Genomic DNA, 13,618 nt, shown 5'->3' with positions numbered 1-13,618 from the left:
CTCATTAATAGTTAAGTAAGAATAGTTTTAAGTCTTAACAAAGTTCACACACAATATTGACAAGGTTTTCCATTCAGTCATAAACAAATATCAGTCTTGTATCAAATATTTCAGCTTTACATATTAAAAAGATAATACAAATGTACGTTCCATGCAAAAAAAAACTATTAAATATATCATGTTAGCTTTTTTTGTTCACTTTTCTTTGGAAGGTATTGCATCACCTTTTTCACACCTCGTCGAATAATTCCAATTCTTGCATTTTCACGAATATCTTCCAACATTTCATCTGACACAGCCTGTTGAGCATCTTCAAAACCATACCCAAAACATCCATTCCATTCAGTTTTGTACATGTTTTTATACTTATTGGCTGTGATATTTTCTAAACTTTGTAACATTTTATCACAGTGTTCTGGGTCTTCAATTGTAGATTGCTCACCATTTCTAAACTCTATATCAATTCTTTTTCTGAGCAAAGCACCCAAGTCTCTGTATTCACTCTTTAGAGGGTCAAGCGGCCAAGATTCAACAACCTGAATGTAGCGCTTGTATCGGCTAAGGATTCTTCCACTACTCATTTTATAGAGCTAGATCCTGAAAGACAGAAAAATAACAAAAATTAATGATTTTTTTTCAACATAATTGGTAATTATAAACCTACTTTAATACACATTTGGTAATGGTAAACCATGTTCTTTGCACAAAGCAAAAAGACAGATATACAAATGTCTTTATTGACTGAAATTAATGTTGAATTGTCTTTTTTGTTTCTTGCGCGTTTAGGGCCTCGTTCTTATAAGTAGGGGTCATTCAACCCCATTCTCCACTGAAAAAGTACATTTTCCCATCTCTTTGTTAAGAATACTATTAAGAAATCAGACATATTAAACACCTTTTTTACATCTGAATCCAATAGTATTCAGTGTTCTCAATAAGAACTGGCTGCGGGCAAAAATGGACGGTTCAAATGGCAATAGGGCTGGTTCAAATTTGGAAAACTAAATGAATTTTCAATAGAATAAGTAGAAGCTGGTCGGTTTCTTTACCATTTGAGACGGTTTAACCAAAACTTATTGAGAATCCTGAGTACTTAAAAGTCTATTTGATGGTCTTAAAAAATCAATCAGTACATAAAATCAAATAGTCTGTGTTAAAAATAGTACTGTACTGTTTTTATCACAGAAAATTTGATTTTATGTACTGGTTGATTTTTTTTTCATTCACAATTTTGGAAAAACCCCCCAAAATATTTAGATAACTTTTCCAACATAATGATAATTATATACAACACCAACAGGTATTTATTATTTCTCAGCCAGTATTCTGCAGTTTGGAAACATAAAGGTTTCCATTGTTAAAATGAAAAATGTCTGTACTGGCAGGGAAACAATCACCTTTCTTGACTTTTTCATGTTTGTTGCTCATAACATTTTTTTTACACAATTTAATAATCATACACATCAACAATATATTAAATTCAGGGTTCCCCCTGGGTTCTAAAATGTTGTCGCCACTTTTTCGCGTAAATAAAGCACAAGATATCAGCAAGTTGTTATTCTATTGACAAAAAACATTGTACTGTATATGGGATTAGTTATAAATTAAAAAAATGAAAATATTGCAAAAAATGTGACATAAACATCAATATGTTGATTTTAATCTAATGCCTGCATACAATAGTGTCATAGCATTAAAGAATACAATTAAGAATTTATGAGATAAATTTAAAATAAATGGAAACTCAAAGAAATATACATTGTCAAACTAGTGCCATAACTTTCCTAATAGACTTTGTCTACCTACTCTTTACCCCAGCCAACTTATTAGAAGCCTAATAAAATGGGGTTTAATTCTAATTATTTGTAAGCATACCCAATGATTTCTGTTAAAAAATTTTAGCCCTTAGAATGCTGCAATCATAGCAACTACAAATTGCGACAAAACCGAAAGCAAATCTATTTTTAGCGCGTAAATGTCATTACGAAATTTGCATATCACGTGACATTCCGACAACATAAAAGCCCATGATTTGCATTTTCAAAACTAACACGATAATTACGCAACAACAAAGCTGTTGAGCAAAATATTAACCTTGTTTGCTAATAAGAGACATAACTGTTAAAGGATGTCATTGTTTATCCGTGAAAGCAATATAATTCTGCAATAATTAGCGAGGTGTTGACTGGGCCGTGACTGCTTGCCCTAATTATCGGATAAATTTTTTGTTGTCGCACCAGCAGATGCGCTTGATTTATGACAGAGACAGAATCGATTATCATGCAGGTCGCATGGGCACCACTTACGTCATTTAAAGAAAATATTTTAGAAAAAAATCATTGTCGCCATAAATTCACCAAATTTGAAAAGTTGTCGCCACTTTTGCAATTTTGTCGCAAATGGCGACAATGGCGATCGCCAGCGAGAACCCTGAAATTTGATTATTATAATAAATATTCAGATATTAATATTTATACATTCAATTACATATTATATTGATACAAAGGCAGAGTTTTGTAGGGGGCTCTTATATGTCATTTATTTCTAATTATAATATGTTTATAATATATATCATGCTGGACTGCATGGTTTTCTGGTATTGTATTATATATCAGCACAGAATTATTTTGTCTGTTTTAAGTTCAAGCTACACCTGTAAATAGCAGTGAAATCAGATTATGCAACAACTACTGTTGTAGGCAACTGTCGCGAAATTATATTGCATTTAGAGGTTTAATGTAAACATAGATTATACATTTTAATTTTCTTAATTAAATGTTACAGCAAACACAAACACGTAAATCAGCGATGTTATACCTCGCAAATGGTTGTGTTTTCGGTACCTTAAGTCTGGATAACCTCAGATGTCTGTTTTGTAACTTATTGTTTTAGTTAGGGTCAAGGTCATTACTATTAAGACAAAACGGCGCATATCAAAACCCAGCCCTCGCACACTTGATTCGCCCGAAACACTATTAGATCGGAACAATCAAGCGGTCATTTTATTTAGATAAATGGTTACATTAATTATATATTGTTAATACTAGTAAATAGTGCCAAGTAATGAATTTTTACAGTACTGTAGTGTCACATGAAAAAATGGGGTCATCCATTTTAAAATCCTTAATACAAACACTTGTGTTTTAACCAATACATATTGAATAAAACTTTCCAGGATTGGCTTGTTGCGATAAGAGTGTGGTTGTGCACGCAAACTGGTTTACCCCCCCCCCCCCAGTAAAATTAAATTTTAATGACACACTTATATTGATGTAGTATACTGTATACTGTATGCACTGTGTTGTGTGTGGAGGTTTGTGCTGTTGTTTCTTGTTCGTGATATTTTGTTTTTGTGTTCCATGTCTCTGGCGTTTACCCTGTGCCATTAAACGGGGTTAATGTTTGGCTACTGAGCTTGTTTCTGTAGTTTTTCATATACAATGTAAATATTGCATATGATTGCTTTCAGACCTTGAAATTAAAACTGCACTGTCACTTTCGCGAAATTTCAAATTGTCGATACTTTTGTCGCAGTACATGTAGGTGAGAGTGTTTTCATCAGCATAATTGAAATATTTGGCCTTTTCTACAAACTAGCAATATCATAAAGGAAAATATTAAAGAAAAAAATAGTGCCCAGAATTGATCCCTGGGGCACTCCTTTAGTAATGGACATCCACTTACTACGAACATCGCCTATTTTTACGCATTGTGGGCGGTTTGGAAGATAATCATTTAGGAGTGAAGCAGAAGAAGATAACTGAATCACTTAGACCTCTGTCAAAATGAATGGTATTACATGTAAGTTGTTTGCAGTTTGTAAAGATAACATTAAGTGCAGAAGAAGCAATGTTTTTCATGTGACAAGTTGGTGAAATTTGCTTACCAAATCAAATCAAATTTTATTTTCAGTCGGACATAGAACAGAACAGAACAGAACAGAACAGAACAGAACAGAACAGAAGTTTATTTCGACTTATGCAACACAGCATCTCGTCAAACAAATATATACAATTAAACAAAATATTCATGCGTGTGATCATCGTTACACATAACAGAGAAAACATTAGCTATAAATAGCTATTGACCGACTACTTATATATGACAACAAGCATATATCTATATAACATATTTAAGTATCTAAGATATTGTACCTAATTAAAATAGTGAATTAGCACATGATTAAGACATAAATACAGATGTCATATACAGTATACACATTTAAAAACTGGGATGCTGGCGCTAATCTTGACCGTAGTCTAAAAAGATCTTAAGATGAACTTTATAAAAAAAACTGAAAGGAAAAGTAGCACAAGCGTGCATTTCTTAAAAGGATACTAAAACACATATCAGCTTGAATCAGATTCAATATGACCTGACTAACACCAGCAAAGGATATCTATGACAAAAGCAATGATTAGAAATAGTGATGATTGATGCAATACAGGCTAGGTAAGCACTAAGCATAACTAAACTAAAACTAAAAAGCATGGCAAAAGCAAAGCATGGCAGAATGACAACAAACAGTCAGGGATGAAACAAAAAGAAGGGAAGGTTTAACTATGAGAAGCGCAACAAGAACGCCTACAACTTTGTCCGTTCCATGCGTTGACCAAACTTCCAAACTGACTCAGGTTTGTTTCGTCACGAAAGTGTTGAGGGAGTCAGTTCCAGAGTTTGGGCGCCGCCGAACGGAAAGAGTTGAGGCTATACTTTGTGGTCCTTACCTGGGGTACCTCTGCAGTGTTAATATACCTAAGAATAAGAGTTGTTTTTGATTTTAACTAAATCGTGAAGATAAACTGGTGTTTGTTTGTTTATGATCTTAAAGGTTTATAAGGCAATAGTTCTTAGTCTTCTAATTTTTAGTGATGGAAGATGCGACTTAATTAATAAAGAAGAATAATTTGATGTATGGTCATTGTAGTTAAACCGTAATGCTCTTTCTTGTATCTTTTCAATATTATTAGTATTTACTTCTCCACAAAAATGCCAGGTTATGGGACAGAAATTAAAGTTTGACATAATAAAAGAGTAGTAGATATTAAGTTTACATAATTTGCAGAGATTTTTCCCAATACGTTTAAATACATATAAATGCCTTAATGCTTTCTTACAAGTGTTTGAAACATGAGTATTAAACTTTAATCTAAAATATACTGTAACACCTAATAATTTAACTTCTTCTTCGCAGGGGATGATACTATTCTCTAGCTGGATGGTTAAATTGCATTTTTTGGATTTTGGACCTATAGCTATGGCCTAAAATATATCTGGGTTTGCTTGCATTTTGTTATCTGAAAACCAGTTTATTAAAGAGATACTGTCCTGTTCTAGAGTGTTTTTGACTTCATTTATATTGTGATCAGAATGTAACAGAGTTTTATCATCAGCATATTTATATAATTTACTTTTGTTGACAAAATGGAAAATATCATTTATGAAAATATTAAACAAGACAGGCCCCAGGATAGAGCCCTGGGGCGCTCCTTTATAAATATGATTAAAGTCACTTGTAATTTCACCTAGTTTAACGCATCGATTCCTATTTCTTAAGTAGCATTCGATTAAGTTAAGTGCATTTTCACTTACACCATAGTATTTTAATTTGAGAATAAGCAAGTCATGAGGAAGGCAGTCAAATGCTTTAGAAAGATCCACCAATACTGATGCTACATATTTATTTTCATCTAGTGCCTGCTTCCAGTCTTGATTTTTAAGAGTGTTGTTTGGCATCCGATTTTGGTCCAAATGCAGACAAGAATATTTTTAAAATGTTGTTCAAAAAATTCAACTATTTGAGTGATCATGGCGCGTTCATTTTTTTTGACAGAACTGGAAGAATACTGACTGGACGATAGCCCTTCTCGAGATTACTGTTCTTTTTATGTACAGGAGTAACTTGTGCCATTTTTAAACTATCATGAAAAGTTGATGTTGAAAATGACTTTTTTTATAATAGACGTGATGTGATTGGCGATGACAGGTTTAGCTAATTTTACCACTTTAGATGAGATACCACCAGCGCCTGCTGCTTTTTTTATACATAATTTATTGTAATGTTCATGGATTCATGTAGTCCGGAGCCCGGAAAATAATCATTTCTGTTTTAGTGAATTTTATAGAGTATTTGATTTTCGCTTTATCGCTATGAGTTCTTTATGATGATTTCGTGTATTTTATACTTATGTTATGGTTTTAGTATTAAATGTCTAAATTTAGCTAGTAAATGATTAATTAATACGAATAAGTTGTATTCTTAATAGTTTTCTACGTTTTCGTATGTTTGATAAACTTGACACCCCTACTCTGTAACGCTAGTTATATATAATGGTTTCACCCTTAGAGCTTGTTAAGAATGGACCATTCCATTCTGGTCACGTGATGTGAGGGTATATAACAAGCGAAATGCATAGAATTAGTTAGTTCGTGTCTCGACGCCGATGTGAAAACATCAAGTAAATAATATATAGGGAAGCTTTGAAGTATCTTTTTGTACTGTTTAGGGCGGGTTCTGAACTTTTGGAGGCTAGGAGAATTAAAGTGAAGCATTGCGCTACAGCTTCTAGTTTCCAGGTTCGGACATCCGTGGGGTTTCTTTTTGGCCTCTTAGTAAGCCTGGATCATTGCGATACAGACGGAACAGGGTCAATGGTTTGATTCCCCGTAAAAGCTATACATTTAGGACTGTGGGTTTCGCTGATATATTTTGATTGGTTTATAAGCGTTTTGTACGCTGGTCTTGTTTGAAGTTATAGCATAGGTGTTGTAGTGTTTCTGTTTGTGCGTTTTTGGTTTTGGCATAATTAAACATTGATTCTTGAACCATTATAATTATTTCTCCAATCATTGGTTTTGTAAGCAATCATTGTTAATCACTTGTATATATTATTAATTTCATACTTAATTTTTGGGACAATGCAGTCCGAGAATAGGTTTATAGTTTAATTTAAGGTAGCGTGTCCGAGCTAGTTAGGGAAGAAACGTTACAAAATTTGGCGCCCAACAAGGGACAATATAGATTCATAGCAATCTAGCTTACCCTGAATACAAAAGAAGCATGGACAGCCCAAACCAGAACGAGGTTTCGAGACTGATCGGCGAAAACGCTGTCTTGAAACAAGAAATAACAAGTCTTAAATTGGAGCAGGAAATTTCATCGTTTCAAAAGGAGCTCGATAGAACTGCAGCACCAAGCATGACGTCTACACCAAAATATCAGCTCAAACCACGCATGAGGTTTGACATACAGAGAGGACTTTCGGATGATGAAACTGGATGTAAAAAGTTTTCGTCTCCAATAGGTTATGACGCCCAGGACCAGAGTATGGACAGACACGTAACTCAGTTTAGGAAACGGCCGGGTACTAAACCTGATAGTAGTACAGGCCAGAATAAGTGTCATGCTAAGCCGGCTACATATGATGGCACTGGAGCATGGACGGACTACAAGGCACATTTTGAGGCATGCGCTCAGTTTAACGGATGGTCCGAAGAACAAAAAGGTCTGTACCTTTCGGTATCATTGAGAGGCCATGCCCAAGGTGTCTTTGGTAACCTGAGCTCAAACACAACTGACTACAAGGACTTAGTCAGAGCATTAGAAGACCGGTTTTCGCCTGCCAACCAGACTGAACTATATAGGGTTCAACTTCGGGATAGGCGACAGAAGGCCATGGAGTCCATGGGAGAGCTAGGTCAGGATATTAGACGCCTTACGAACCTTGCGTACCCTAGTGCACCTATAGATGTAAGAGGAACCTTAGCAAAAGAGCAGTTTATGGATGCGTTGGTTAATTCGGACATGAGATTAAAAATCAAGCAGTCAAGACCAACCAACCTGAATGATGCTGTGAGGCATGCAGTGGAGTTGGAAGCTTTTTATCGGGCTGAGAAAAGACAGCAGGAACATATGAGGTCTGCATCCACTGTGACTGATTCACTGGCCATGGCTATTGAGAATCTGACAAAGTCTGTCTCAAGGCTTGAGACATTGGTTCGGAATATGCAGAGGCAACTGCCAAACTAAAGAAACCAAAGCAACTGAACAATTTTTTTTTATAATATTTTTATTTTATTTCTCGTGTGATATACTTTTTATGCGCGGACGCATGTACCCGGAGGCGTGGGTAATGTAATGTTCATGGATTCATGTAGTCCGGAGCCCGGAAAATAATCATTTCTGTTTTAGTGAATTTTATAGAGTATTTGATTTTCGCTTTATCGCTATGAGTTCTTTATGATGATTTCGTGTATTTTATACTTATGTTATGGTTTTAGTATTAAATGTCTAAATTTAGCTAGTAAATGATTAATTAATACGAATAAGTTGTATTCTTAATAGTTTTCTACGTTTTCGTATGTTTGATAAACTTGACACCCCTACTCTGTAACGCTAGTTATATATAATGGTTTCACCCTTAGAGCTTGTTAAGAATGGACCATTCCATTCTGGTCACGTGATGTGAGGGTATATAACAAGCGAAATGCATAGAATTAGTTAGTTCGTGTCTCGACGCCGATGTGAAAACATCAAGTAAATAATATATAGGGAAGCTTTGAAGTATCTTTTTGTACTGTTTAGGGCGGGTTCTGAACTTTTGGAGGCTAGGAGAATTAAAGTGAAGCATTGCGCTACAGCTTCTAGTTTCCAGGTTCGGACATCCGTGGGGTTTCTTTTTGGCCTCTTAGTAAGCCTGGATCATTGCGATACAGACGGAACAGGGTCAATGGTTTGATTCCCCGTAAAAGCTATACATTTAGGACTGTGGGTTTCGCTGATATATTTTGATTGGTTTATAAGCGTTTTGTACGCTGGTCTTGTTTGAAGTTATAGCATAGGTGTTGTAGTGTTTCTGTTTGTGCGTTTTTGGTTTTGGCATAATTAAACATTGATTCTTGAACCATTATAATTATTTCTCCAATCATTGGTTTTGTAAGCAATCATTGTTAATCACTTGTATATATTATTAATTTCATACTTAATTTTTGGGACAATGCAGTCCGAGAATAGGTTTATAGTTTAATTTAAGGTAGCGTGTCCGAGCTAGTTAGGGAAGAAACGTTACATTATCAATTTGTTTATCAATAAAGTTAGAATCTACAGGAAAAATGAAGTTCGGTCTGTGTTGGGTTGATTTCTTGAATTGGTACAATACTTGGATGGTTTTCATTTACCTCGAGAGAATTATTTCCAATATATTTGGCTACGTTGACAAAGAAATCATTAAGGACATTGCTTACTTCTTGTTGATCTGTTACTAGTTTTGTGTTTTCAAGTAAGATGATATCTTTGTGCTTGTTGTTCCCCTTATTTGTAAGAAAAGGTTTAGCAGTATGCCAAAAATCAGCTGATTTGCACCCTCCCCCCCTACACACACACACACACACACACACACACACACACACATCTGTCAATGAAATATTTATTTAAGGATTTTCTACTCAAACTACTTACTAGGTTTCTTTGTTTCCTAAAATATTCCCAGTTTTTGGTTGATTTAGTCATATTAATTTTATTAAAAACATTCTTTTTTATAAATGGCATTTTTAAAGCTTTATTCATAAATGGGGCCGGTCTCTGCAGAACCTTCTTCTTTTTTAAGGGGGCATGTTTGTAAGTGCAGAACCTATTCTTCATCTTATCTATTTCCTTTTTGAACTGTACACCAATAAAATTATTGTAACACTCACTATGTCCACAATCAAAATTAACAATGTTGTCGAGTAGGTTCTTTCTTGTGGTTAAAATACTATCTAATAGTGTAGGGCTACTGTTAACAGGGTAGAAGAATCTTTAACAATATTTTCAAGGTAAAAAATATCACAGCAATTTCTAAGTGGTACACATTTGTCATCAATAAGCATGTTAAAATTAAGATCTCCAATGATTAACAAATTGTCATATTTGTTTAAAGACTTATCTAGGGTTATATCACAGTTTTCTTGACAAAAATATCCTTGTTCAAAGATGGTGGTTTATAAGTTCCATAAATGATCCATTTAGAATTATTTAATTTTACCTCAACACATAAAGATTCTATGTCTTTAAACTTTAGTCCTGGTTTCCTTCCACCGACAATGTCTGAGCGCAAGTAGGCAATGATGTCTCGCCCAATCGTTGTTACTATTTGAAAATTGACACATGAGAAGCACGTCAGTATTTTTGTTATTGTGTGGGTACGCTGCGCATTTTCGGCGTATGCTTAATTATCAGCAAAAAACAATTTACCTCTTTTCCCGTCGAAGCGACGATTTCTGCGACCATCTTGTTCGCCTAATGAACTTTTGAGACCGCGTGATACTCCTCATTGAATATAATATTGTGCCCATTATCATTTTAATAATCACTGGATTATTCCCGTGTAATAGAGATTTCACCCCGCCACTTTCCAAGTGATGGATTCCATATTTTGCTGCAAAAACTGGGTTAAAACACAATTTCAATGACAGAAATCAGCCACCATAAATATTTAAAAAAATAAATGAATTCTACAAACTGCTAGCTTCATTGTTATCCATATTGTTTATAATAATTTCGTACACTTCTATTTCGTCTATACCTTTCTCATCATGTTTCCAAAAAGTAGCACTGCTAAACCAATATAAGCGAATGCATGCTTAAAAGTCTATGTGGTATTAGAGTTTGTGGAAATACTTATGGTCCTTGAGAAAACCATTCGGAACTCCTCGGCCATTTTTATCAAAACAACCTCGGATGTATGCCGGTACATCAGTTGAAGTAGTTCTTAAAATTTTGAATTATATCATAAAGGAATGACGTCACCATTACGTCATATGTACTTCCGTTGTGTGGAAAATTCTCAATAAAAAAAAGTTCTTATGATTGATAGACATGTTTTCACATGCTCAATACACTGTAAATCAAAACTATCATTATTCCTGAAACTTTTATACCTTAAGTATCTATTCTTGCTTGATTTATCATTGAGAGTAGAGATTAAAGCATAATCCGCTGCCCTATAGTTGAAAGGTCATTTTGGAAGATCTGTCATGGCGGACGGTGCAATTTTTAGAGTTTGTTTTTCAAGTGGAGTGATTTTTCTTAGGAATAACTTGACCCCCCTTTTTTATTGGCTTAAAAGGTAATTTAAAGCTTTTACTTTAAGAATATATGTGGTTATCATATCCTGCATTCGCTCGAAATGCCTTTAATTGTTGTCTAAAAATCATAATTTTACATTGAATTATATAGGGAATAACAATGGTGGTGTGTAACCTAAAAGGGACCAAACTGCTTTGTTTAAAAAGTGTTATTTTTGGTAAGAAATGTATTGCATTTCACTATTTCTGGCAATTTTTCACAATTAAATGCATTTATCTTGTCCGGTTGATCAAAATATGCTATTTTCTGGTTTTCACAACTTTCGCCTATTTTTTTTTTTTAAATGAGTCGTCTGCAATTTTACGAGCACTGAAAATGTCCAAATTTGGTGAAAATTTGACTGCGAGAACTTGAAATGTGTGCAAAGATGTGTAGAACTGCCCCATTTGATGCTTAGAATGCCATTTGAGCCAAGGTTCAGTTGAAAAACCTCAAAGAATGACATTTTGGGCCAAAACGCCTTAGAAAATACAGACGCACAGGCACTTGGGTGACAGGCATTGAAACTGGAAAACCTGACACAGACTATCAGATTGAGCTATCTTTGGGTGTATTTATGTATGAAGGACTAATCGAAAGTGTTTTTCATAAAAAATGCAGGGACGGGTTTAGTTATAGGAACGACGTCACCATTACGTCATATGTACTTCCGTTGTGTGGAAAATTCTCAATAAAAAAAAATGTTCTTATGATTGATAGACATGTTTTCACATGCTCAATACACTGTAAATCAAAACTATCATTATTCCTGAACTTTTATACCTTAAGTATCTATTCTTGCTTGATTTATCATTGAGAGTAGAGATTAGAGCATAATCCGCTGCCCTATAGTTGAAAGGTCATTTTGGAAGATCTGTCATGGCGGACGGTGCAATTTTTAGAGTTTGTTTTTCAAGTGGAGTGATTTTTCTTAGGAATAACTTGACCCCCCCCCCCTTTTTATTGGCTTAAAAGGTAATTTAAAGCTTTTACTTTAAGAATATATGTGGTTATCATAGCCTGCATTCGCTCGAAATGCCTAAAAATCATAAATTTACATTGAATTATATAGAGAATAACAATGGTGGTGTGTAACCTAAATGAAATGTAGTGTTATAGAATTGTATTTATTGATCGGAGTTTAAATTGAGTGTCGGTGAAGTATATTATTGCGAACATAATTAAGATTTCCAAGAGTAAAGTCATAAAAGTTACCTGCTAAATAAAATTACTACGCGATCTACTTGCAGCGGACTTAACTGTACCTCTTTTTGAGTATGTAAACCGTCTAAATACATCCGAGGTTGTTTTTGAAAAAAATGGCCGAGGAGCTCCGAATGTGAGAAAACATGTGCTGGAGAGCCTGCCAAACTCGGGTTTGAGACGGGCGATACTATTTCCCGGTCCCGGTCTCATCCGGTCCCGGTCTCTTCCGGTCTCTGTTTTCCAAATTTTATAGTAGCTATCGGGCGTGATCGAGAAGGTGTTAATGATTGCGGGGGGTAACAGGATTACTAAAGATTATAGTTGATTAAAACATAAGATATTAGATGATAATTATGTCACCATTTATTTCATATTGTATATCAATAAAACAAATAATAACCACGACCAGTTGTTTTATGTATTTCTGCCAACTGATCGTCTATTTTTATTTTTTTTGCCGACACATTTCAGGTGGAATCTTTTTCTGCATGTTCTATTTTCGCAAATAACTAAACTATCGACGAATTCTGGCATTTCACATGGACAGAATGTTTTTATTTTTTTTTATTTTTTAGACAGCTGACTAGATGTTCCCTCATTTCACTTACAACGAAATTGACATTTGTATTTACATAGCCATTCTTAAAACAAAATTCCACAGCATAAGCAATTGCAAAGACACCGCTGGCATGTACATTTGGTTGTTGTAGAACTCGTGGAACTTTATAAGCTGAGATTTGTTACTTTTTATTAATTAGGAGCATCGTAGTTCCACCGATCATGACGACTTTAAATAAAGATTCTTGTATCTTGTAAGTTATATTTCATTTGTAAAATAGCCTTCCGAATATTCCAGAATTTATTTACTATTACTTTTTTTGTCAAGGAACTCTTCATAACAGGTTTATGACAATACACAAAAAAATGCCATACCATGAAAGGTGTTAATGCGTTATAGAACGCGTGTCAGAGATTAGCGAATGTCCCTCGTTAAGGACATGATAAATGGATTAGCCAGTTTTATTACACACGCACGGCTACTGTTCGATTCATACCCTAAAAATATTGTTGTTTATTATAAAGGCAATTTTATAGAATAAATGATTGTTATGCAAAGGCTCTAATCAAGTTTAGAAATAATACGATGATAACATATAACCAAATTCCAAAATAAATAAAATAGTCAGCATCAGATTTCTTAAACAGCTAAAGATTTATTGCAAACTTCAAGTTGACAAATAAAATATATTCGGCTAAAGTTATGTAATAATGACGAAGGTATTCAAATGTATTCAATGTTAGCGAAAA

The sequence above is a fragment of the Mya arenaria genome, chromosome 8 (assembly GCF_026914265.1).
Source record: "Mya arenaria isolate MELC-2E11 chromosome 8, ASM2691426v1".
Classification (NCBI taxonomy): domain Eukaryota; kingdom Metazoa; phylum Mollusca; class Bivalvia; order Myida; family Myidae; genus Mya; species Mya arenaria.
The sequence above is the reverse complement of the archived record's forward strand: the minus strand, read 5'-3'. Positions refer to the sequence as shown.